Source organism: Pseudophryne corroboree, chromosome 1, assembly GCF_028390025.1.
Source record: "Pseudophryne corroboree isolate aPseCor3 chromosome 1, aPseCor3.hap2, whole genome shotgun sequence".
Taxonomy (NCBI): Eukaryota; Metazoa; Chordata; class Amphibia; order Anura; family Myobatrachidae; genus Pseudophryne; species Pseudophryne corroboree.
This window is the reverse complement of record NC_086444.1, coordinates 115350983-115378587: the sequence shown is the minus strand read 5'-3', so window position 1 is coordinate 115378587 and position 27605 is coordinate 115350983.

Here is a 27605-nt window from a genome sequence, read left to right as displayed (position 1 = left end):
AGTAATATGTAGTACGTCCTTTATCGCCACAATCATGTGCCGAATACTCTTAGCCAGTTTTGGATGTAATCTGGCATCACTATAGTCGACACTGGAATCAGAGTCCGTGTCGGTATCTGTATCTACTATCTGGGCAAATGTACGATTCTGCGACCCCGAAGGGGTCTGGGTCTGTGACAAAGCATCTTCCATGGATTTTCTCCATGTTTGGTTCTTAAACTCAGATTAATCAAATCTCTTAGTCAATTTTGTCACATTTTCATTTAAAACACTCAACATATTCACCCAAACATCCGTCGGCGGTGCCGACACAGCCACTCTCACAGTATTTTCTGTCCCCACTCCAGCCTCCTCTTGGGAAGAGCATTCCGCCTCAGACATGTCGACACACACGTACCGACAGCCACAAGCACACTGGGACTATAGGAGACAGACCCACAATAAAGCCTGCAAGAGGGACACAGAGAGAGATCTGCCAGCCCACACCCAGCGCCTATCCTGGTACTGAGGCCAGTAAGGTGACTGCCCAGCCCTGTTAGCGCTTTTTATATAATCAATCAGCACCAAATTGCCTGTGCACCCCCGTTTTTTCACCCTGTTACTTGTACAGCAGTGCGGAGGACAGGGTCAGCTTCTCTGCATCTTCTGAGGAGAGAGAAGATGGCGCTGGTCAGAGCTGTGCGGCTAAGCCACGCCCTTGCATGGCGCGCTTCAGTCCCGCTCAAAATACTGATTATAGTGGCGGGGGTCCCTGAACCAGTGCCCGGAGCACTGTTACTATACATGCCAGTCTGATCTGAGGTCTCATGCTGGCCAGGGCGCCCGCCCTGCGCCCTGCAGTGCCGTGATAAGCTGCACCCTGCAGTGCCTTGATAAGCGTGGGAGCATGGCGCGCAGCGCAGCCGCTGCGCGGTACCTATTCTGCCGTCACTGAAGTCTTCTGCCTTCTCATACTTACCCGGCTTCTATCTTCCGGCTTTTGTGAGGGGGCGACGGCGCGGCTCTGGGAACAAGCAGCTAGGCGTACCGTAGTGATCGAACCCTCTGGAGCTAATGGTGTCCAGTAGCCTAAGAAGCAGAGCCCTTGAACTCTTAAGAAGTAGGTCTGCTTCTCTCCCCTCACTCCCACGCTGCAGGGAGCCTGTAGCCAGCAGGTCTCCCTGAAAATAACAAAACTAAATAAAGTATTTTTCTGAGAAACTCAGGAGAGCTCCTCGGTGTGCATCCAGTCTCACTGGGCACAGAATCTAACTGGAGTCTGGAGGAGGGGCATAGGGGGAGGAGCCAGTTCACACCCATTAAAAGTCTTATAGTGTGCCCATGTCTCCTGCGGATCCTGTCTATACCCCATGGTTCTTGAAGCATCCCCAGCATCCTCTAGGACGTATGAGAACATTTATTTATGTAATTGTTGTGTGAATGAGGTAGAAGGGGGTCATTTCAGCAATCAAAGCAAAGACTAAAAAATGTGCCTAAGCTCTTGATTTAATAAAAAACCTTTTTTTCCCTGCTGCTATTTTTATTGCTTAACCCAGTGGTTCCCAAACTGTGTGCCGTGGCACCCTGGTGTGCCGCGGGACACTTGCAGGGGTGCCTCGGATTGGTGGTCCAGAACCAATTCAAAATATTTATTATCCATGTAATAGGAAAAACTAGTACTTGTGGCTGCCAGTCATAAAATATGTGTACAAACAGAACAAATCTTGTCCCTCACCACATAACTGAACCTAAGTATGACATATAAACATAATTTACTTAATTTCATATTTTTTATAAATTTCCCAATTAGAAACTTTTGGACTAGGGGTGCCGTGATAAAAATTCTGATACTCTAGGGCGCCGTGATTCAAAAAAGTTTGGGAACCACTGGCTTAACCCCTTCAGTGGGGGAAGGAAAAAAAACCCAACACACCTCCCAGGGTGTGTTGTTGTTTTTGTGTGTTGGGAGGTGTGCAGGGGGAGTGAGCACAAGGGGCGGGGTGTAGGAGGTTGGAGTGCAGGCGGGTATCGGCCGCAGGGTTCGCCAGCATCAGCGCTGATTCCTGGCCGCATAGGGGGGCAGGCTTAACACTGTAATAGTTTATGCTGATTCCAGGGCGCCGTGCGATCAGCGCTGGTGGACCACCGGAAGTTGGCGACATAGCCCGATTTCTGGGCATACCACCGAAGGGTTAAAGTGCACCTAGCAATACCGTCCTCTGCGTCTGCAGTAGTGCGACTGTAAGGTGTAACAAGCACAGAACTAGACATGCCAGCAGGCATTTTTGGCCAAAATATCTGACTAAAATTTTTTTTAGAAAAGGGGGGGCTGTCTATTTTGTCAGTCCCGGCCCCGCAATTTCTTGTGGCAGCCCTGTCTGACTGCACACTTTATTTGCGTGGAAGTTCATCCCGAGTCTCCCATGTCACTGATCAATGAATAAGTTACCCTGCTAGCAGCAACATATTCTAAATCATACATGATTACTGTATAAGAATATACAGAATGTACAGTATTGCACCACTCACTTGCACTGTGCCCACTTTAAACTTTTATGTTAGGTATGTAGTTAGATAAAAATGCAGACATTATGTAAATTACTAAATATTACCCAGCTAACACTTTCAAAAGTAAGGATAAATGCATTCTGTGTGGAGTTTTAAAAGTAGTGATTTAGTTTTTTTTTTTTTTGTGTAGTGTAATTTTTAATTCCTGTTTCTCCTTGTTTAAGGGGATTGTGCAAACCAAACATATTCAAAATCAATAATAAATAATTGCACCTAAAATTCTTTGCACTACTGTCAAATCTTTTACATATTTAAGCGACAGTGATATCTAGATGAACTGCAGAATGTTTTGCATGCATAGGTAAAGGGCCGTGAGACCATACCAATTAGGGGGATGTGAATTAGAGAGGTGCTCCTCCTTCATGGTGATAATTACAGCCACACAAACCTGTGCAACAGGGTATTTGGAAAGGTCAGGATCAAATTACTCTGAACAAATTGAAATTAAGTGAAGTGAGAAGACATGTGAGTAACTAAACTGCGTTTCTGATGGATGTTACTAGACTGAAGAAACTAAACGGGCTACTGATGACATGTTTTTTTTTTATTGTAAAAGGTAAAACCTATGGTTCAAGGGATTAAATAGATTTTCTCAGATATTTTTCCAGATGCTTTGGTGCCCTGCATGAAATTACGTTGGGTGGAGTCAATTGGCTGTATTATTAACAAGTACCAAGTTTACACATATATTTTCGAATGCTCCAAGATGCCTTTTTATTTTTTAGCTTTATTAGATGTTCACATATTGCTTCTCTTTAAAACGGAAAATGGGAATAACACTGCAAACAAAAGGTTGGGTTAACTGTCTGTTTCAGTGAACATCGAAGCCGCTTGTTGCCCACCCCTGATCTAATTGAAAAATGCAGTGGATATCATGAACATAATTGATTTAATTATTAAACTAGTCATCTTGAGTAAGTGGATGCACACTGTCCATTTAATTTTATTGCCGAGTTACTGATTCATTAAAAAAGACATTTGAAAACCTCTTAACCATGACCCTCTATGATGCAAGCATGGTTGTAATGTCGACCCATTCTACTTAATTCCAATTTTCTGAATTATCACTTTAACAAGACAGAGGAAACATTTCGATAATAATTTGAAGAAAATAATGCACATGCAGGTTTGCTCCCTTTCCTCTGGTTGGAAGTTTCATACACAACTGTCCATGCATGTATCATTGCACATGGCAATGAAACACCTATTTTACACATTTATTAATATTATAATTATTATCATCTATATTTTTAGGGTGTCGCAAAGAATCTGTAGCGTTGTAAAGTGATAAGCAACAAAACATATAAAAATACATAGGATATTAAAAACACAATGATACAACCAACAGCAGGGTGAAACTTCTATGATTGACTAATTATAAAGAGTTAAAATAAGAATTTACTCACCGGTAATTCTATTTCTCGTAGTCCGTAGTGGATGCTGGGAACTCTGTAAGGACCATGCGGAATAGACGGGCTCCGCAGGAGACTGGGCACTCTAAGAAAGAATTAGGACTACTGGTGTGCACTGGCTCCTCCCTCTATGCCCCTCCTCCAGACCTCAGTTAGGGAAACTGTGCCCGGAAGAGCTGACACAACAAGGAAAGGATTTGGAATCCCGTGTAAGACTCATACCAGCCACACCAATCACACCGTACAACTCGTGATAACTATACCCAGTTAACAGTATGAATAACAACTGAGCCTCACTGAACAGATGGCTCAGAACAATAACCCTTTAGTTAGGCAATAACTATATACAAGTATTGCACACAATCCGCACTTGGGATGGGCGCCCAGCATCCACTACGGACTACGAGAAATAGAATTACCGGTGAGTAAATTCTTATTTTCTCTGACGTCCTAGTGGATGCTGGGAACTCCGTAAGGACCATGGGGATTATACCAAAGCTCCCAAACGGGCGGGAGAGTGCGGATGACTCTGCAGCACCGAATGAGCAAACTCAAGGTCCTCCCCAGCCAGGGTATCAAACTTGTAGAATTTTGCAAACGTGTTTGATCCCGACCAGGTAGCAGCTCGGCAAAGTTGTAAAGCCGAGACCCCTCGGGCAGCCGCCCAAGAAGAGCCCACCTTCCTCGTGGAATGGGCCTTTACTGATTTAGGATGCGGCAGTCCAGCCGCAGAATGTGCAAGTTGAATCGTGGAGCAGATCCAGCGAGCAATAGTCTGCTTAGAAGCAGGAGCACCCAGCTTGTTGGGTGCATGCAGGATAAACAGCGAGTCAGTCTTTCTGACTCTAGCCGTCCTGGAAACATAGATTTTCAGGGCCCGGACTACGTCCAGCAACTTGGAGGCCTCCAAGTCCCGAGTAGCCGCAGGCACCACAATAGGTTGGTTCAAATGAAACGCTGATACCACCTTAGGGAGGAATTGGGGACGCGTCCTCAATTCTGCTCTGTCCATATGGAAGATCAGATAGGGGCTTTTACAGGACAAAGCCGCCAATTCTGACACCCGCCTAGCCGAAGCCAAGGTCAAAAGCATGACCACTTTCCACGTGAGATATTTTAATTCCACGGTCTGAAGTGGCTCAAACCAATGTGATTTTAGGAAATCCAACACAACGTTGAGATCCCAAGGTGCCACCTGGGGCACAAAAGGGGGCTGAATGTGCAGCACTCCCTTAACAAACGTCTGAACTTCAGGCAGTGAAGCCAGTTCTTTTTGAAAGAAAATAGACAGGGCCGAAATCTGGACTTTAATGGAACCCAATTTTAGGCCCATAGTCACTCCTGACTGTAGGAAGTGCAGAAAACGACCCAGCTGAAATTCTTCTGTGGGGCCTTCATAGCCTCACACCAAGCAACATATTTTCGCTATATGCGGTGATAATGCTTTGCTGTCACATCTTTCCTAGCTTTTATCAGCGTAGGAATGACTTCAACCGGAATGCCCTTTTCCATCAGGATCCGGCGTTCAACCGCCATGCCGTCAAACGCAGCCGCGGTAAGTCTTGGAACAGACAGGGCCCCTGCTGTAGCAGGTCCTGTCTGAGAGGCAGAGGCAAAGGGTCCTCTGAGATCATTTCTTGCAGTTCCGGGTACCAAGTCCTTCTTGGCCAATCCGGAACGATGAGTATAGTTCTTACTCCTCTCTTTCTTATTATCCTCAGCACCTTTGGTATGAGAGGAAGAGGAGGGAACACATAAACCGACTGGTACACCCACGGTGTCACTAGAGCGTCCACAGCTATTGCCTGAGGGTCCCTTGACCTGGCGCAATATCTTTTTAGCTTTTTGTTTAGGCGGGACGCCATCATGTCCACCTGTGGCCTTTCCCAACGGTTTACAATCAGTTGGAAGACTTCTGGATGAAGTCCCCACTCTCCCGGGTGGAGGTCGTGCCTGCTGAGGAAGTCTGCTTCCCAGTTGTCCACTCCCGGAATGAACACTGCTGACAGTGCTATCACGTGATTTTCCGCCCATCGGAGAATCCTTGTGGCTTCTGCCATCGCCATCCTGCTTCTTGTGCCGCCCTGTCGGTTTACATGGGCGACCGCCGTGATGTTGTCTGACTGAATCAGCACCGGCTGGTTTTGAAGCAGGGGTCTTGCCTGACTTAGGGCATTGTAAATGGCCCTTAGTTCCAGAATATTTATGTGTAGGGAAGCCTCCTGACTCGACCATTGTCCTTGGAAGTTTCTTCCCTGAGTGACTGCCCCCCAACCTCGGAGGCTTGCATCCGTGGTCACCAGGACCCAGTCCTGTATGCCGAATCTGCGGCCCTCTAGAAGATGAGCACTCTGCAGCCACCACAGCAGAGACACCCTGGCCCTCGGGGACAGGGTGATCAGCCGATGCATCTGAAGATGCGATCCGGACCACTTGTCTAACAGATCCCACTGAAAGATCCTTGCATGGAACCTGCCGAATGGAATTGCCTCGTAAGAAGCTACCATCTTTCCCAGGACTCGCGTGCAGTGATGCACCGACACCTGTTTTAGTTTCAGGAGGTCTCTGACCAGAGATGACAACTCCTTGGCCTTCTCCTCCGGGAGAAACACCTTCTTCTGTTCTGTGCCCAGAATCATACCCAGGAACAGCAGACGCGTCGTAAGAACCAGCTGCGACTTTGGAATATTCAGAATCCAGCCGTGCTGTTGTAGCACTTCCTGAGATAGTGCTTCTCCGACTAACAACTGCTCCCTGGACCTCGCCTTTATAAGGAGATCGTCCAAGTATGGGATAATTATAACTCCCTTCTTTCGAAGGAGTATCATCATTTCGGCCATTACTTTGGTAAATACCCTCGGTGCCGTGGACAGACCAAACGGCAACGTCTGGAATTGGTAATGGCAGTCTTGTACAACAAAACGGAGGTACACCTGGTGAGGTGGGTAAATGGGGACATGCAGGTAAGCATCCTTGATGTCCAGTGATACCATGTAATCCCCTTATTCCAGGCTTGCAATAACCGCCCTGAGCGATTCCATTTTGAACTTGAACCTCCTTATATAAGTGTTCAAGGATTTCAAATTTAGAATGGGTCTCACCGAACCGTCTGGTTTCGGTACCACAAACATTGTGGAATAGTAACCCCGTCCCTGTTGAAGGAGGGGAACTTTTATTATCACCTGCTGGAGGTACAGCTTGTGAATTGCCGCCAGCACTACCTCCCTGTCCGGGGGAGTGGCTGGCAAGGCTGATTTGAGGTAACGGCGAGGGGGAGACGTCTCGAATTCCAGCTTGTATCCCTGAGATACGACTTGTAGAACCCAGGGATCCACCTGTGAGTGAACCCACCGGTCGCTGAAGTTCCGGAGACGGGCCCCCACCGCACCTGGCTCCACCAGTGGAGCCCCAGAGTCATGCGGTGGATTTAGTGGAAGCAGGGGAGGATTTTTGTTCTTGGGAACTGGCTGTATGGTGCAGCTTTTTCCCTCTACCCCTGCCTCTGGGCAGAAAGGACTCGCCTTTAACCTGCTTGCCTTTCTGGGGCCGAAAGGACTGTACCTGATAATACGGTGCTTTCTTAGGCTGTGAGGGAACCTGAGGTAAAAATGTCGACTTCCCAGCTGTCGCTGTGGAAACGAGGTCCGAGAGACCATCCCCAAACAATTCCTCACCCTTGTAAGGCAAAACCTCCATGTGCCTTTTAGAATCCGCATCACCTGTCCACTGCCGAGTCCATAATACTCTCCTGGCAGAGATGGACATTGCATTAATTCTAGATGCCAGCCGGCAAATATCCCTCTGTGCATCTCTCATATATAAGACTACGTCTTTAATATGCTCTATGGTTAGCAATATAGTGTCCCTGTCAAGGGAATCAATGTTATCAGACAGGGAATCAGACCACGCTGCTGCAGCACTGCACATCCATGCTGAAGCAATAGCAGGTCTCAGTATAGTACCTGAGTGTGTATATACAGACTTCAGGATAGCCTCCTGCTTTCTATCCGCAGGCTCCTTTAAGGCGGCCGTATCCTGAGACGGTAGTGCCACCTTTTTTGACAAGCGTGTGAGCGCTTTATCCACCCTCGGGGATGTCTCCCAACGTACCCTGTCCTCTGGCGGGAAAGGGTACGCTATTAGTAACTTTTTAGAAATCACTAGTTTTTTTATCAGGGGAAGCCCACGCTTCTTTACACACTTCATTTAACTCATCTGATGGGGGAAAAACCACTGGTTGCTTTTTCTCCCCAAACATAATACCCTTTTTAGTGGTACCTGGGTTAATGTCAGAAATGTGCAACACATTTTTCATTGCCGTAATCATGCAACGGATGGCCCTAGTGGAATGTACATTTGTCTCGTCGTCGTCGACACTGGAGTCAGACTCCGTGTCGACATCTGTGTCTGCCATCTGAGGTAGCGGGCGTTTTTGAGCCCCTGATGGCCTTTGAGACGCCTGGGCAGGCACTGGCTGAGAAGCCGGCTGCCCCACAGCTGTTATGTCATCGAACCTTTTATGTAAGGAGTTGACACTGTCGGTTAATACCTTCCACATATCCATCCACTCTGGTGTCGACCCCGCAGGGGGTGACATCACATTTATCGGCACTTGCTCCGCCTCCACATAAGCCTCATCAAACATGTCGACACAGCCGTACCGACACACCGCACACACACAGGGAATGCTCTGACAGAGGACAGGACCCCACAAAGTCCTTTGGGGAGACAGAGAGAGAGTATGCCAGCACACACCACAGCGCTATATAAACAGGGATTTACACTATTACAGAAAGTGATTTTCCCTATAGCAGCTATACAATACAGTTTTGCGCCTAAATTTAGTGCCCCCCCTCTCTTTTTTACCATTTGAGCCTGGAAACTGCAGGGGAGAGCCTGGGGAGCTGTCTTCCAGCGGAGCTGTGAAGAGGAAATGGCGCCAGTGTGCTGAGGGAGATAGCCCCGCCCCTTTTTCGGCGGGCTTCTCCCGCTCTTTTATTAATATTATGGCAGGGGTTTACACATATATAGTTTATTAGACTATATTATGTGTTGTTTTGCCAATTTAAGGTACTCTAATTGCAACCCAGGGCGCCCCCCCCAGCGCTCTGCACCCATCAGTGACCGGAGTATGTGGTGTGCATGGGGAGCAATGGCACACAGCTGCAGTGCTCTGCGCTACCTTAATGAAGACCGGAGTCTTCAGCCGCCGATTTCCAGGACGTTCTTCTTGCTTCTGGCTCTGCAAGGGGGACGGCGGCGCGGCTCCGGACGACCGAGGCTGGGCCTGTGTTCGATCCCTCTGGAGCTAATGGTGTCCAGTAGCCTAGAAGCCCCAGCTAGCTGCAAGCAGGTAGGTTCGCTTCTCTCCCCTAAGTCCCTCGTAGCAGTGAGTCTGTTGCCAGCAGATCTCACTGAAAATAAAAATCCTAATAAATACTTTCTTTTCTAGGAGCTCAGGAGAGCCCCTAGTGTGCAACCAGCTCGAGCCGGGCACAGATTCTAACTGAGGTCTGGAGGAGGGGCATAGAGGGAGGAGCCAGTGCACACCAGTAGTCCTAATTCTTTCTTAGAGTGCCCAGTCTCCTGCGGAGCCCGTCTATTCCCCATGGTCCTTACGGAGTTCCCAGCATCCACTAGGACGTCAGAGAAATTATAATAATAATAATAATAATAATAATAAAAGAAGAACGCAAGGGTCAAATGCGTAAAAAAAAAAAAGCATTTTGTGTAGTATGCTGAGCCATATGCAAGGGAAGGACATGTGTCTGGAGAAAACATAGTACATATAACAGGTCAAAGCTAGGATAAAACAGGTGGTCTTCAGATTGCCGGGTGTCGGGATCCCGGCCCCGGAATCCCGACAGCCGGCATACCGACACTTTTTCTCCCTCTTGGGGTCTACGACCCCCCTGGAGGGAGAATAAATAGCGTGGCGCACGTAGTGCGCCACCGCGCCCGCAGTGCGCCACCGCGCCCGCAGCGTGACGAGCGCAGCGAGCCCGCAAGGGGCTCATTTGTGCTCGCCACGCTGTCAGGCTTCCGGCGCCGGTATGCTGGTCGCCGGGAGCCCGGCCGCCGGCATACCATACTACACCCGATAAAACATCAGTATATGCATCTGGTTTATACCAGGAGATGCAGCTTCACAGCATTAGTAGTAAATGTTACTTTACCCAATTTGTAGACAATATTGTATTTAATGAAGTACCATATGCATACGTCTGTCTGTGTCTAGGTGCAGTGGCATAACTCCCAGAGACAGTGGAGGCACTGGCCGTCGAGTCTCTAGCTGTCAGCGGTGCACCAAGAAAGAAAGACAGAGGAGCTGCTGACCTAGGACAGATCTCTCTCCATTCATTGTTCAGTGTACAAGCATGAAAGGATTATTTGTCAAAGGACTCAGGGGAGTTCTTAAGTATGCTGGTAATATACTTCATATTGTGTGACAAACGGGTATGGGACTCAGGGTCAACAGTGTCTAGGTCGACACATTAAGTCGACACCTATTGGTCGACAGTGACTAGGTCGCCACAGGAAATGGGTCAACACGGCCATTAGGTCGACATGAACATGGTCTACATGGAAAGAGGTTGACATGAGTTTTTTATGGGGGGGTTTTGTCCGTAAAGTGACAGGAAACCCCAATTAGTGCACCGCTTCAGGCAAGGTGCCTCGCTCCGGTACTGCTGCGCTCGGCACAGGTTACCATTCGCAATCGTGGTCCATGTGGATCACAAAGTATGAAAAAGTTAAAAAAATGGGGGGAAAATGTGAAAAACTCATGTCGACCTTTTTCCATGTTGACCCCTTTCCATGTTGACCTTGTTCATGTCGACCTTATGTGTGTCGACCTAATGTGTGTCAACCTAGACATTGTCGACCTAGAGTCCGGATACCGTGCCAAACATATTGCATCTGTGGGAGAGTTTGGATCCCTCAAGTCAGAAAATAGTTGGCAGGGAGTGAGATTATGGGCCTGATACAGAGTTGCACCGGACATGTGTCCCGCTAATGTTCGTACAGAATTGCAGAACAAATTTAGATGCACAGTATTAGACATGTGAGGGGACGTGGCAGATCATGGGAGTGAGACACACGCAGACGTGGCAGATCATGGGAGTGTTTCAGGTGTGACTCTGAAAGCTGCTATGTACAGAGACACACAGCCACTCACATAGGAAGCCATACTCAGATGGAGCAACTGCACCTGAAATAGGGCTGCTGCAGGTTTTGAAGGTGCTACTGATGGCAGCATCTAAGGATCCACCAGATGAAAATGTGGGCGTCTCAGTCCTTGCCCATTTGGAAGCATGGATGTACACAGTGTTGGACTGGCCCACAGGGGTACAGGGGAAACCACCGGTAGGCACCACTGCCTGGGGGCCCCCACCTTCCCCTCTAGGGATCAAGGTTCCAGACTGTGCACTTGAATTATACATTATATGTTTTACCTTATACTGCACAGGACTATGTTGTATTTTCTACAGTGCATTGCTGTTATTAATCTGGTACCTTATCATGCATTAGCAGTATTTACTATACATATACTATATGGACACAACCCCTCTGGAGAGTGGCCACACCCCTAAACATGGGCCCCTACCACTGCATTCCCCCGGTGGGCCCTTCCTGCCCCAGTCCAACACTGGATGTACACAAAGGCTTTGTAGCAGCAGTAGCATGAATATACAGAGCGACTGTGGCAAAAGACACAGCAATGGCAGTGTCTGCGTCCACCTCTATATCTGCACCTTTGTGCCTTATTCATTTGTTTTGATGATGAGAAGTTGTTGGGGCTCCAATGACAAGAGCTAGAACTTGGGTGCTATGGGAATACTGACCTGGATGATTTAAATATTAAGTTATGGATGTCATGCCGGAAGCTGAAGAGTTTTGGGTAGTTCCAACAAATGCGAAGAAATGACCATGGGGAAGTGCAGCTTCACCCACATAGATCCGAGGAATCATAATGGATCCTGCTGCATGCCAACATCGATCTCCGGAATCATGATGGATGCTGCTAAGTCTGGCTTTGAACTCAGTTTTAAAGCTGGCTGATTTTCAATCAAGAAACCTGCTGTCACAGGCTCACCTACAGGAATTATTTTATAGAGCCTATGCATGTATTTGCAATTGCTGTTATTCTCACTGGCCAGTGTTGATTTAATTATATCGACCAATATTAAGAACATACCTGCACTGTCTAATCTGACCTGCTATCAACAATCTGCAAATTCGAGTAACTCGAGAGTTGACTTCCTTTGGTGGCAGATTTCAACTATGTTGTGGACCAGGAACTGTCATTGCTAACATCAGACATGGATAGAGCTAAATACAAGCTAGAAAATGATACAAACAGGGCTAGATGCTGCCTGAATACTGTACTCCCCTGTCCGGGGTTGACTGGTTTAAACCACCTTGATTTAACCATGGTGTAAACCATTTTATTTTATTATTTTACCCACTCTGTTTTTTTATTATGCTGTGACTACAGGCACAGGGCCTAATTCAGACCTGATCGGAGCAGTAAATTTGTTAGCAAATGGACAAAACCATGGCCCTCATTCCGAGTTGTTCGCTCTGTAATTTTCTTCGCATCGCAGCGATTTTCCGCTAATTGCGCATGCGCAATGTTCGCACTGTGACTGCGCCAAGTAAATTTGCAATGAAGTTTGGTAATTTACTCACGGCATTGCAAGGTTTTTTCTTCGTTCTGGTGATCGGAGTGTGATTGACAGGAAGTGGGTGTTTCTGGGCGGAAACTGGCCGTTTTATGGGAGTGTGTGAAAAAACGCTACCGTTTCTGGGAAAAACGCGGGAGTGGCTGGAGAAACGGGGGAGTGTCTGGGCGAACGCTGGGTGTGTTTGTGACGTCAAACCAGAAACGACAAGGACTAAACTGATCGCACTGGAAGAGTAAGTCTCGAGCTACTCACAGGGCCGGAGCTTCCACTAGGCAGCTTTAGGCAGCTGCCTAGGGGCGCCGGGACCTGAAGGGGTGGTCTGCTACAGCTGCTTGAAAAAGGTAGTGTGGTCCTACATCTCATAGCTTCCGCAATCTCCCTGGCACTCGTATCTACAGTAGCTGCGACTGCCAAGCTCCTGTATTGCAGCATCCAGCTCCACCTGGCACGGGCAGTAACTTTGACAGCTCCTGGAGTCTTGGCTGGGGGTGACATGCGATGCTGCTCTTCATTCCAGGCTCTTTCACAGACTACTCAGTCCCAACTACTCATCGCAGCCTGCAGGTAAGGTGGCTGCACAGTGCACTCTCTGTATTTAATAAGAAAAGAGGGAGAGAGCAGCATCGGGGGGGGCGGGGGGGGGGGGGGGCGGAGATGAGCAGCTGGCATACACACAGATGGTGGAGGGGATAGAGCAGAAGACATTTAAAAGAGGGGGGGTGGAGGGGGGGGGGGGGCGCGGAGATGAGCAGCTGGCATGCACACAGATGGTGGAGGGGATAGAACAGAAGACATTTAAAAGAGGGGGTGGAGGGGAGGGGGCGGCGGCAGGAGACCACACAGACTGGCGAGATGGGGAGAAGAGAGCAGCCATACAACAGACGGAGTAGGGAAGAGCAGCAGTATGCCTTTCTCCTGAAGATCAGGTAGGGGGAAGGGGCAGTAGGCAGAAGTTTTGCCTAGGGTGCCGAGAAACCTTGCACCGGCCCTGGCTACTCAGAAACTGCACAGAGAAGTCTTTTTGCAATATTGCGAATCTTTCGTTCGCAATTTTACTAAGCTAAGATTCACTCCCAGTAGGCGGCGGCTTAGCGTGTGCAATGCTGCTAAAAGCAGCTTGCGAGCGAACAACTCGGAATGAGGGCCCATGTGCACTGCAGGTGTGGCAGAAATGATATGTGCAGAGAGAGTTAGATTTGGGTCTGAAATCTAAATTGTAGTGTACAAATAAAGCAGCCAGTATTTACCCTGCACAGAAACAATATAACCCACCCAAATCTAACTCTCTCTGCAAATGTTATATCTGCCCCCCCTGCAGTGCACATGGGCCCTCATTCCGAGTTGTTCGCTCGCTAGCTGCTTTTAGCAGCATTGCACACGCTAAGCCGCCGCCTACTGGGAGTGAATCTTAGCTTTGCAGAATTGCGAACGAAAGATTCGCATAATTGTGAATAGAAATTTCTTAGCAGTTTCTGAGTAGCTCCAGACTTACTCAGCCACTGCGATCAGTTCAGTCAGTTTCGTTCCTGGTTTGATGTCACAAACACACCCAGCGTTCGCCCAGACACTCCCCCGTTTCTCCAGCCACTCCCGCGTTTTTCCCAGAAACGGCAGCGTTTTTCCGCACACACCCATAAAACGTCCAGTTTCCGCCCAGAAACACCCACTTCCTGTCAATCACACTCCGATCACCAGAACGATGAAAAATCCTCGTTATGCCGTGAGTAAAATACCTAACTTTTGTGTAAAATAACTAAGCGCATGCGCTCTGCGAACCTTGCGCATGCGCAGTAAGCGACTAATCGCAATATAGCGAAACTCGGCAACGAGCGAACAACTCGGAATGAGGGCCATGGTTTTGCCCATTTGCTAATAAATTTACTGCTGCGATCAGGTCTGAATTAGGCCCACGGTGCAGTGGCTTCTTAAAAAGAGCCTATTATACTGAAAAAGTAGTGTTTTTATTCAAAATGTTTGATGCCAATAGCATGCCCAGTGCTAATTCCTTTTGGTGTGTATGTTTCTCTAAAAAGTGCTTTTGCATTTTCAATTTTGTATTACTATTAAGATTTATTTAATTAGAAGTAATACGTTGGACTAATGCATAACATTAACTTGTTCTTATTTTCAATTTCCTCTATGTCTGTGTGTACTTTGTATGTTCTAATATATTTAGTTTAGAAAAATTAAGCAATAAAAAAAATGATTTTATTGAAAGATGTAAAATAAATCATATCAAAGCCAAATAACTTTGGATTGTTAATGTTAGAAAGCATTAAAAATAAGATTTTACTCACCGGTAAATCTATTTCTCGTAGTCCGTAGTGGATGCTGGGGACTCCGTAAGGACCATGGGGAATAGCGGCTCCGCAGGAGACTGGGCACAGCTAAGAAAGAATTAGGACTACCTGGTGTGCACTGGCTCCTCCCACTATGACCCTCCTCCAGACTTCAGTAAGGATACTGTGCCCGGAAGAGCTGACACAATAAGGAAAGGATTTTGAATCCCGGGTAAGACTCATACCAGCCACACCAATCACACCGTATAACTCGTGATATTATACCCAGTTAACAGTATGAACATAACAGAGCCTCTCAACAGATGGCTCAACAATAACCCTTTTAGTTAACAATAACTATATACAAGTATTGCAGACAGTCCGCACTTGGGACGGGCGCCCAGCATCCACTACGGACTACGAGAAATAGATTTACCGGTGAGTAAAATCTTATTTTCTCTAACGTCCTAGTGGATGCTGGGGACTCCGTAAGGACCATGGGGATTATACCAAAGCTCCCAAACGGGCGGGAGAGTGCGGATGACTCTGCAGCACCGAATGAGAGAACTCAAGGTCCTCCTCAGCCAGGGTATCAAATTTGTAGAATTTTGCAAACGTGTTTGCCCCTGACCAAGTAGCAGCTCGGCAAAGTTGTAAAGCCGAGACCCCTCGGGCAGCCGCCCAAGAAGAGCCCCTTTCCTCGTGGAATGGGCTTTTACAGATTTAGGCTGCGGCAGGCCAGCCACAGAATGCGCAAGCTGAATTGTGCTACAAATCCAGCGAGCAATAGTCTGCTTTGAAGCAGGAGCACCCATCTTGTTTGGTGCATACAGGATAAATAGCGAGTCAGTCTTCCTGACTCCAGCCGTCCTGGAAACATAAATATTCAAGGCCCTGACTACGTCCAGTAACTTGGAGTCCTCCAAGTCCCTAGTAGCCGCAGGCACCACGATAGGTTGGTTCAAGTGAAAAGCTGATACCACCTTAGGAAGAACCTGGGGACTAGTCCTCAATTCTGCCCTATCCATATGGCAAATCAAATAGGGGCTTTTGCATGACAAAGCCGCCCATTCTGCCACCCGCCTTGCCGAAGCCAAGGCCAAAAGCATGACCACTTTCCACGTGAGATATTTTAAATCCACGGTTTTGAGTGGCTCAAACCAATGTGACTTTAGGAAACCCAACACCACGTTGAGGTCCCACGGTGCCACTGAAGGCACAAAAGGAGGCTGAATATGCAGCACTCCCTTGACAAATGTCTGAATTTCAGGCAGTGAAGCCAGTTCCATTTTGGAAGAAAATCGATAGAGCCGAAATCTGGACCTTAATGGAACCCAATTGTAGGCCCATAGTCACCTCTGACTGTAGGAAGTGCAGAAATCGACCTAGCTGAAATTTCTCCTTTGGGGCCTTCCTGGCCTCACAGTACGCAACATATTTCCGCCCTATGCGGTGATAATGGTTAGCGTTTACTTCTTTCCTAGCTTTAAATAGCGTAGGGATAACTTCCTCCGGAATTCCCTTTTCCTTCAGGATCCGGCGTTCAACCGCCATGCCGTCAACGCAGCCGCGGTACGTCTTGAAACAGACAGGCCCCCTGCTGCAGCAGGTCCTGTCTGAGCGGCAGAGGCCATAGGTCCTCTGAGATCATTTCTTGGAGTTCTGGTTACCAAGCTCTTCTTGGCCAACCCGGAACAATGAGTATAGTTCTTACTCCTCTCCTTCTCATTATTCCCATTACCCTGGGTAAGAGAGGCAGAGAAGGGAACACATACACCGACTGGTACACCCACGGTGTTACCAGAGCGTCCACAGCTATCGCCTGAGGGTCCTTGACCTGGCGCAATATCTTTGTAACTTTTAGTTGAGGCGGGACGCCATCATGTCCACCTGTGGCCTTTCCCAACGGTGTACAATCATTTGGAAGACTTCTGGATGAAGTCCCCACTCTCCCGGGTGGAGGTCGTGCCCTCTGAGAAGGTCTGCTTCTCAGTTGCCACTCCGGGAATGAACACTGCTGACAGTGCTAACACATGATTTTCCGCCCATCGGAGAATCCTTGTGGCTTCTGCCATCGCCATCCTGCTTCTTGTGCCGCCCTGTTGTGTACATGAGCGACCGCCGTGATGTTGTCTGACTGGATCAGCACCGGCCGGTGTTGAAGCAGGGGTCTAGCCTGACTTAGGGCATTGTAAATGGCCCTTAGTTCCAGAATATTTATGTGTAGGGAAGTCTCCTGACTTTTCCATAGCCTTGGAAGTTTCTTCCCTGTGTGACTGCCCCCCAGCCTCGAAGGCTGGCATCCGTGGTCACCAGGACCCAGTCCTGTATGCCGAATCTGCGGCCCCCTAGAAGATGAGCACTCTGCAGCCACCACAACAACGACACCCTGGCCCTTGGAGACAGGGTTATCCGCCGATGCATCTGAAGATGCGACCCGGACCATATGTCCAACAGATCCCACTGGAAAATCCTTGAATGGGACCTGGCGAATGGAATTTCTTCGTAAGAAGTTACCATCCTTCCCAGGGCTCGCGTGCATTGATGCACCGACACCTGTATACGTATTAGGAGGTCTCTGTCTAGAGACGACAACTCCTTGGACTTCTCCTCCGGGAGAAACCCTTTTTATCCTGTTCTGTGTCCAGAACCATATTCAGGAACAGTAGACGCATCGTAGGAACCAGCTGCGACTTTGGAATATTCAGAATTCAGCCGTGCTGTTGCAGCACTTCCCGAGATAGTGCTACTCCGCCGAACAACTGCTCCCTGGACCTCGCCTTTATAAGGAGATCGTCCAAGTACGGGATAATTATTTCGGCCATTACCTTGGTAAATACCTCGGTGCCGGGGACAGACCAACGGCAACGTCTGGAATTGGTAATGACAATCCTGTACCACAATTTTGAGGTACTCCTGGTGAAAAGGGTAAATAGGGACATGCAGGTAAGCATCCTTGATGTCCAGTGATACCATCCAGGCTTGCAATAATCGCCCTGAGCGATTCCATTTCGAACTTGAACCTTCGTATATAAGTGTTCAAGGCTTTCAATTTTAGAATGGGTCTCACCGAACCGTCTGGTTTCGGTACCACAACATTTTGGAATAGTAACCCCGGCCTTGTTGAAGGAGGGGTACCTAGATTTCACCTGCTGGAAGTGCAGCTTGTGAATTGCCGCCAGTACTACCTTTCTCCGAGGGCAGCAGGCAAGATTGAGGTAACGGCGAGGGGGAGTCGCCTCAAACTCCAGCCTGTATCCCTGTGATACTATTTGCAGAACCTAGGGATCCACCTGTGGGCAAACCCACTGGTCCCTGAAGTTCCCAAGACGCGCCCCTACCGCACCTGTCTCCACCTATGGAGCCCCAACGTCAAGCGGTGGACTCAGAGGAAGCGGGGGAAGATTTTTGATCCTGGGAACTGGCTGCTGGTGCAGCTTTTTCCTTCTTCCCTTGTCTCTGTGCAGAAAGGAAGCGCCTTTGACCCGCTTGCTTTTCTGAAGCCGAAAGGACTGTACCTGAAAATACGGTGCTTTCTTAGGCTGTGAGGAAACCTGAGGTAAAAAATGTTTTCTTCCCAGCTGTTGCTGTGGATACGAGGTCCCAGAGACCATCCCCAACAATTCCTCACCCTTATAAGGCAGAATCTCCATGTGCCTTTTATAGGCAGCATCACCTGTCCACTGCCGGGTTTCTAATACCCTCCTGGCAGAATGGACATTGCATTAATTCTGGATGCCAGCCGGCAAATATCCCTCTGTGCATCCTTTATATATAAGACGTCTTTAATATGCTCTATGTTAGCAAACTATTTTCCCTGTCCTAGAGTATTAATATTATCTGACAGGGTATCAGACCACGCTGCAGCAGCACTATTTATGCTGAGGCGATTGCAGGTCTCAGTATATAACCTGAGTGTGTATATACAGACTTCAGGATAGTCTCCTGCTTTTTATCAGCAGGCTCCTTCAAGGTGGCCGTATCCTAAGACGGCAGTGCCACCTTTTTTGACAAACGTGTGAGCGCCTTATCCACCCTAAGGGATATCTCCCAACGTGACCTATCCTCTGGCGGGAAAGGGCACGCCATCAGTAACTTTTTAGAAATTACCAGTTTCTTATTGGGGGAACCCACGCTACTTTACACACTTCATTCATTCATCTGATGGGGGAACAAAACACTGGCTGCTTTTTCTCTCCAAAAATAAAACCCCTTTTATGTGGTACTTGGGTTCATGTCAGAAATGCGTAACACATTTTTTATTGCCGAGATCATGTAACGGATGTTCCTAGTGGATTGTGTATATGTCTCAATCTCGTCGATACTGGAGTCAGACTCCGTGTCGACATCTGTGTCTGCCATCTGAGGTAACGGGCGCTTTTTTGAGCCCCTGATGGCCTTTGAGACGCCTGGGCAGGCGCGGGCTGAGAAGCCGGCTGTCCCACAGCTGTTTTACGTCATCCAGCCTTGTAAGGAGTTGACATTGTCGTTTAATACCTTCCACCTATCCATCCACTCTGGTGTCGGCCCCACAGGGGACGACATCCCATTTATCGGCCTCTGCTACACCTCCACGTAACCTTCCTCATCCCACATGTCGACACAGCCGTACCGACACACAGCACACACACAGGGAATGCTCTGACTGAGGACAGGACCCCACAAAGTCCTTTGGGGAGACAGAGAGAGTATGCCAGCACACACCAGAGCGCTATATAATGCAGGGATTAACACTATAACTGAGTGATTTTTTCCCCCAATAGCTGCTTGTATAACAATATTGCACCTAAATTTTGTGGCCCCCCTCTCTTTTTAACCCTTTGAGCCTGAAAACTACAGGGGAGAGCCTGGGGAGCTGTCTTCCAGGTGCACTGTGAAGAGAAAATGGTGCCAGTGTGCTGAGGGAGATAGCTCCGCCCCTTTTTCGCTGACTTTTCTCCCGCTTTTTTATGGATTCTGGCAGGGGTATTTATCACATATATAGCCTCTGGGGCTATATATTGTGATATATTTGCCAGCCAAGGTGTATTTATTGCTTCTCAGGGCGCCCCCCCCCCCCCCCCCAGCGCCCTGCACCCTCAGTGACCGGAGTGTGAAGTGTGTATGAGGAGCAATGGCACACAGCTGCAGTGCTGTGCGCTACCTTGGTGAAGACTGATGTCTTCTGCCGCCGATTTTCCGGATTTCTTCTTGCTTCTGGCTCTGTAAGGGGGCCGGCGGCGCGGCTCCGGGACCGAACACCAATGGCCAGTTCCATGCGGTCGATCCCTCTGGAGCTAATGGTGTCCAGTAGCCTAAGAAGCCCAAGCTACCACCAGTTAGGTAGGTTCGCTTCTTCTCCCCTTAGTCCCTCGCTGCAGTGAGTCTGTTGCCAGCAGATCTCACTGTAAAATAAAAAACCTAACATATACTTTCTTTCTAGGAGCTCAGGAGAGCCCCTAGTGTGCATCCAGTTCGGCCGGGCACAGGATTCTAACTGAAGTCTGGAGGAGGGTCATAGTGGGAGGAGCCAGTGCACACCAGGTAGTCCTAATTCTTTCTTAGCTGTGCCCAGTCTCCTGCGGAGCCGCTATTCCCCATGGTCCTTACGGAGTCCCCAGCATCCACTAGGACGTTAGAGAAACATAGTTAATCAAGGTTTTTAATACATAATAATGCTTCACGGTATTAATATAATAAGTAGGATTCAATTTTTTCATGAAAACATTAATGCAAAAAAAAAGGTTTAAAAACCCCTCAAAACCTTCCATAGAGCAATTACTTTCACTCTAAATTAGTTTTCTACAGAGATAATCTATTATTCTCTCCAAGTCTATTAACCATGTACTTGTTGGTCATACTTTGCTGCATCTTCAATGTTCAATTCTCAACTGGAATTCTGAGAATGATTTTATCCAGGGGTTCAGGTTGTTACCAATGCCTCTATAAAAAAAATTACTCCAGGTACCAATCTTCCTCTGTGTATCCTCAAATCAGAATGTCTACTGTGTCATACGCCGAACTGGCAGTCCCCGTTACCGTACTCGGTATTGTCACTTCATAGAGTTACATCTGTCTCCTAATCTGCCTGGATGTGTCCCACACTGTCTTGCTACTAAAAGCTGTTTGAATTCACACATGGAGCTCCCTGGGACATGGGTGCTGCCTCCTAGCTTTCAGTCAGCTGATCGCTTCCCAGCCAATCCTGGTTCTGATTCCTGTACATGACCTCAATGACTTATCAGCAGCCAGGGCACCCTACATTAGTCTCCATGGCCATTACTTCTTAGAGCAACTTCTACTGTAGTCTGCTACTTAGCTTTCTGAGTGTTGTTTCTTCTCAGCATCAGCCACTATTGCTGGGTGTTCTCCAAGTGTGTTCCTGTGATACTCTCAGTGCCGGTCACTATTGCTGGGCACTCTCCACAGTTTCCAGTGTACTGCTGAGTTACTCTCAGCACCAGACACCTCTGTTGGGTGCTCATCTCTATTGGCTGTTGTATCTACAAGCATCTTTAAAAGAGACTCTCTATACCAGTCCTGACTGGGTATACTCCGCAGTTCCCTGTTCTAATAATCTGCCAGTCTCTATTGGTAATCAGTCACTGTAATATTGTGCCCTTTCAGATCTCTACCTGTATCTGTACCCGTATCAATAAATAAGTGCAACTTCACCTGTGAGGAGAAACCCCATTAAACCTAAAAAGTATGGCTTCCAACTATACACAACCCTCCGGTCATGGTCCGAGTCCAGGAAACCCACAGATCCTGACATACTGCATCCAGAGTTAGCATCTTAAGCCAATGTCTTCAGTAAAAAAAATAGCTGAGTCCTCAAGGTGTGGCTATTAAATAGACTGTATTTGTAAAAAATAAACCATACTGCGTGAGTTAAATGGGAGTGGGGGAACATTGACCTTGGACTATCCCAAAACAGTTTTGCAAGTTTCACCCCTCTTGCATAGATAGTTTGCTGTCACACATCATTCGAAGAAGTTGTGTTTTTGCCGTGCATTGTAAAAATGCTTACTTCTAAAGTAGAGCAACGTGTTAACTTTATTTAACTTTTGGTTATAGTGAACAAAACTGAGCTTACGGGGAAGATTTTTTGTCACGTGCATGTGTGTTTGAGTGTAATAAAAGATTTAGTGATGGTCATGAGGATGTAGAAGATGATGAACACCTTGGAAGGCCTTGCACATCAAAAACAAACAAAAATGTAGAAAACTGAACATTTTTCAAATCAACAATCAATTGACAAAGAAACTGTTAGGCAAGTCTTGCATCAAGATCTTACCATGACCAAGTTTATGCTAAAATGGTTCAAAGGCTTCTCGCAGCCGAACAGAAAGAAAATCAAAGCAAATTTGTACAGATATTTTGGAACAAACTGAAGCAGAGTCACATTTTTAGATAATGTTATTGCCTGTGATGTAACGGTATCCGGTCTCTAGGTCGACAATACTTAGGTCGACATGTTCTAGATCGACATGACAAAAATAAGATTTTAAACCTACCAGTAAATCTTTTTCTCGTAGTCCGTAGAGGATGCTGGGGACTCCGTAAGGACCATGGGGATAGACGGGCTCCGCAGGAGACATGGGCACTTTAAGAAAGACTTTAGGAATGGGTGTGCACTGGCTCCTCCCTCTATGCCCCTCCTCCAGACCTCAGTTAGAGAAACTGTGCCCAGAGGAGACGGACAGTACGAGGAAAGGATTTTTGTTAATCCAAGGGCAAGATTCATACCAGCCACACCAATCACACCGTATAACTTGAGATATATTAACCAGTTAACAGTATGAAAACAACATAGCATCAGTCCAAGACCGATGAAACTATAACATAACCCTTATGTAAGCAAAACTATATACAAGTCTTGCAGAAGTAGTCCGCACTTGGGACGGGCGCCCAGCATCCTCTACGGACTACGAGAAAAAGATTTACCGGTAGGTTTAAAATCTTATTTTCTCTTACGTTCTAGAGGATGCTGGGGACTCCGTAAGGACCATGGGGATTATAGCAAAGCTCCCAAACGGGCGGGAGAGTGCGGATGACTCTGCAGCACCGATTGAGCAAACAGGAGGTCCTCCTCAGCCAGGGTATCAAACTTATAGAACTTTGCAAAGGTGTTTGAACTCGACCAAGTAGCAGCTCGGTATAGTTGTAGTGCCGAGACCCCTCGGGCAGCCGCCCAAGACGAGCCCACCTTGATAGTGGAATAGGCCTTAACCGATTTTGGTAACGGCAATCCAGCCGTAGAATGCGCCTGCTGAATCGTGTTACAGATCCAGCGAGCAATAGTCTGCTTTGAAGCAGGGGCGCCAACCTTGTTGGCTGCATATAGGACAAACAGTGCTTCTGCTTTTCTGACTCTAGCCGTTCTGGCCACGTAAATTTTCAAAACCCTGACTACATGAAGGGACTCGGAATCCTCCAAGTCTCGCGTAGCCACAGGCACCACAATAGGTTGGTTCATATGAAAAGATGACACCACCTTAGGCAAGAATTGAGGACGGGTCCGCAATTCCGCTCTATCCATATGGAAAACCAGATAGGGGCTTTTATGAGACAAAGCCGCCAATTCCGACACTCGCCAAGCCGAAGCCAAGGCTAATAACATGACCACCTTCAAAGTGAGATATTTTAACTCCACCGTTTTAAGTGGTTCAAACCAGTGCGACTTAAGGAAACTCAACACCACGTTAAGGTCCCAAGGCGCCACCGGAGGTATAAAAGGAGGCTGAATATGCAGCACTCCCTTCACAAAAGTCTGTACTTCTGGGAGAGAAGCCAATTCTTTTTGAAAGAAAATGGATAAGGCCGAAATCTGAACCTTAATGGAGCCTAATTTTAGGCCCAAATTCACTCCAGTCTGTCGGAAGTGAAGGAAACGGCCCAGATGGAATTCTTCCGTAGGAGCATTCCTGGCCTCACACCAAGAAACATATTTTCGCCATATACGGTGATAATGTTTAGCTGTCACGTCCTTCCTAGCCTTTATCAGCGTAGGAATGACCTCATTTGGAATGCCTTTTTCCGCTAGGATCCTGCGTTCAACCGCCATGCCGTCAAACGCAGCCGCGGTAAGTCTTAGAACAGACAGGGCCCCTGTTGCAACAGGTCCTGTCGTAGAGGAAGAGGCCACGGGTCTTCTGTGAGCATTTCCAGCAGATCCGGATACCAAGTCCTTCATGGCCAATCTGGAACAATGAGAATTGTTCTCACTCCTCTTTTTCTTATTATTCTCAACACCTTGGGTATGAGAGGAAGAGGAGGAAACACATAGACCGACTGGAACACCCACGGTGTCACTAGGGCGTCTACAGCTACCGCCTGAGGGTCTTTTGATCTGGCGCAATACCTCTGGAGCTTTTTGTTGAGGCGGGACGCCATCATGTCTATCTGGGGCAGTCACCACTGACTTGCAATCTGTGCGAAGACTTCCTAATGAAGTCCCCACTCTCCTGGATGCAGGTCGTGTCTGCTGAGAAAGTCTGCTTTCCAGTTGTCCACTCCCGGAATGAACACTGCTGTCAGTGCGCTTACATGATTTTCCGCCCAGCGAAGAATCCTGGCGGCTTCCGCCATTGCCACTCTGCTCCTTGTGCCGCCATGGCGGTTTACATGAGCCACTGCGGTGATGTTGTCTGACTGGATCAGAACTGGTTGGTCGCGAAGTAAGGTCTCCGCTTGACGTAGGGCGTTGTATATGGCCCTCAGTTCCAGGATGTTGATGTGAAGACAAGTCTCTTGACTTGACCAAAGACCTTGGAAGTTTCTTCCCTGTGTGACTGCTCCCCACCCTCGGAGGCTCGCGTCCGTGGTCACCAGGATCCAGTCCTGAATGCCGAACCTGCGGCCTTCTAGAAGGTGAGCACTCTGCAGCCACCACAGGAGAGATACCCTGGCTCTGGGGGACAGGGTGATCAACTGATGAATTTGTAGATGTGACCCGGACCACTTGTCCAGTAGGTCCCATTGGAAAGTCCTCGCATGGAACCTGCCGAAGGGAATGGCTTCGTATGATGCCACCATCTTTCCCAGGACTCGAGTGCAGTGATGCACTGACACCTGTTTTGGCTTCAATAGGTTCCTGACCAGAGTCATGAGTTCCTGAGCTTTTTCTATAGGAAGATAAACCCTTTTCTGGTCTGTATCCAGAATCATGCCCAAGAAGGTCAGACGAGTCGTAGGAACCAACTGCGACTTTGGGATTTTGAGAATCCAGCCGTGTTGCTGTAACACCTTCAGTGAAAGTGAGACGCTGTTCAGCAACTGCTCTCTTGATCTCGCTTTTATGAGATCGTCCAAGTACAAGATAATTGTGACACCCTGCTTGCGCAGGAGCACCATCATTTCCGCCATTACCTTGGTGAAAATTCTCGGGGCCGTGGAAAGCCCAAACGGCAACGTCTGAAATTGGTAATGACAATCCTGTACTGCAAATCTCAGGTACGCCTGATGAGGTGGATACATGGGAACATGAAGGTACGCATCCTTTATGTCCAGAGATACCATAAAATCCCCCCCTTTCAGGCTGGCGATGACCGCCCTGAGCGATTCCATCTTGAACTTGAACCTTTTCAAGTATAGGTTCAGGGATTTTTAAATTTAAAATGGGTCTGACCGAACCGTCCGGTTTCGGGACTACAAACAGGGTTGAGTAATATCCCCTCCCTTGTTGAAGTAGGGGAACCTTGACCACCACCTGTTGAAGATACAATTAGTGAATTGCATTTACCATTATCTCCCTTTCTGGGGAAGAAGTCAGCAGGGCCGATTTGAAAAACCTGCGAGGAGGCACCTCTTCGAATTCCAGCTTGTAACCCTGAGAAACATTTCTATTGCCCAGGGATCCACCTGTGAGTGAACCCAGATGTTATGATTCCAGTACTTCTGACCAGAGGAGATCTTATGACAGAGGCCAGAGTACTGGAAGGAAATGCTGGTTACGGGAGCGGGAAAGCCTAGTAACCCCTGGCGCCCTAACTCCGTTGTCTCGCCCGTGTAATCAGAAATCCCCTGCGAGACTATGGTTGCTTGAGCCCATGGCAGCCGCGTTTGAAGGGCGGATTATGTCTGCCCAACTCCGATGCCCCCTCAGGTCTTAATGGGAGACAAAGGGAAATCCGAGACAGGGTGATAACAAGGGGCCCTCTGACTAAGCAACCAGGCCAGGGGCTACAAGCTAACTAACTTAAACCAGAAGTATGTGCGGACAAACCGCCAGGGAAAAGGACAACCAAAAATCCACTAATCCGTTACTCCTATCCAGCACCGCTGGATACCAGAGTGGATTTGTGGGAGCGGAATCCTCCGCAAAAAGCTCCGAAACACAATATAACCAAATAATAAATAGTAAGCGGTCAAGCCGCAACACACGGCTACGCCGCGACTCACGAACACCACAGGATGTTAAAGGTGCTCGGTCTGGACTCCAGGAAAAGATGACAACTTCCGAGTACTGGATCACTGAGGACAGGAACGACCGGATAGAACAGGACTGGAAAACTCTCTGCAACTGACACAGCAAACAGGAAGCTATTACCGGCGTCTGTGAGAAGTCCTGAGAGTGCCTTTAAATGGGAGCCCTCCAATCAGGAGCCAGACAGGGCTAATTACAACATGCCGTGCAGCTGCATGCTGCACGGCCAGGAACCAGTGAGGTGATTAACTTAGACCCAGCAACGGGGAACGCGGTCCGACAGTGGCGTCCCCGTTGCTAGGGTCTGTGCGGCTCCGTGCGCCCGGCGTCTAGCGTTGCTAGGGAGCGGACCCTCGGCGCCTAACAGTACCCCCCCCTTGAGGAGGGGTCAAGGAACCCCTAAGGCCAGGTTTCTGAGGAAATTCTCGAAAAAATGCCCTCTTGAGCCTCGGGGCATGGAGATCCTTATCCAGGACCCAAGACCCTTCTTCTGGACCATAACCTCTCCAATGTACCAGAAAATAAAGCCGACCCCGGGACAACTTGGAATCGAGAACCTTCTCCACCAAGAACTCCTGCTGACCCTGTACATCTACTGGTGATTTCCCCTGAGAGACCTTTCGAGGAAATCTACTGGAAGAAACGTATGGTTTCAACAAGGAGCAATGGAACGTATTTCCGATCCGGAGAGTTCTTGGTAAACGTAACCGGAAAGCAACTGGATTGATTTTTTTTATAATATGAAATGGTCCAATAAATTTGGGGCCCAATCTGGCTGAGGTTTGTCGAAGTTTAATGTTGCGAGTCGACAACCATACCCTATCTCCTACTTTAAAAGTGCAAGGCCGCCGGAGCCTGTCAGAAAATTTTTTCTCCCGAAATGCCGCTTTTCTGAGAGCAAGGTGCACTTTTCTCCAAATGAGTCTGAGATGAGAGGTCAAGGTCAGCGAGGAGACAGAGGAATGTTGAAAAAAGGAATTAGCCCTGGGGTGAAAACCGAAAACTGTAAAAAATGGAGACACATTGGTGGAGGAATGACAGGCATTGTTGTAAGCAAACTCCGCCAAAGGAAGAAACTCGGACCAATCATTTTGGAGTTTGGCCGAGTACAAACGCAAATACTGTTTTAATGATTGATTAACTCGCTCAGTCTGCCCGTTGGATTGGGGATGGTAGCCGGACGTTAAAGACAATTTCATCTTTAATGAGGCACAAAAAGACTTCCAAAATTGTGCAATGAATTGTGGACCCCGATCAGAAACAATATCAGTGG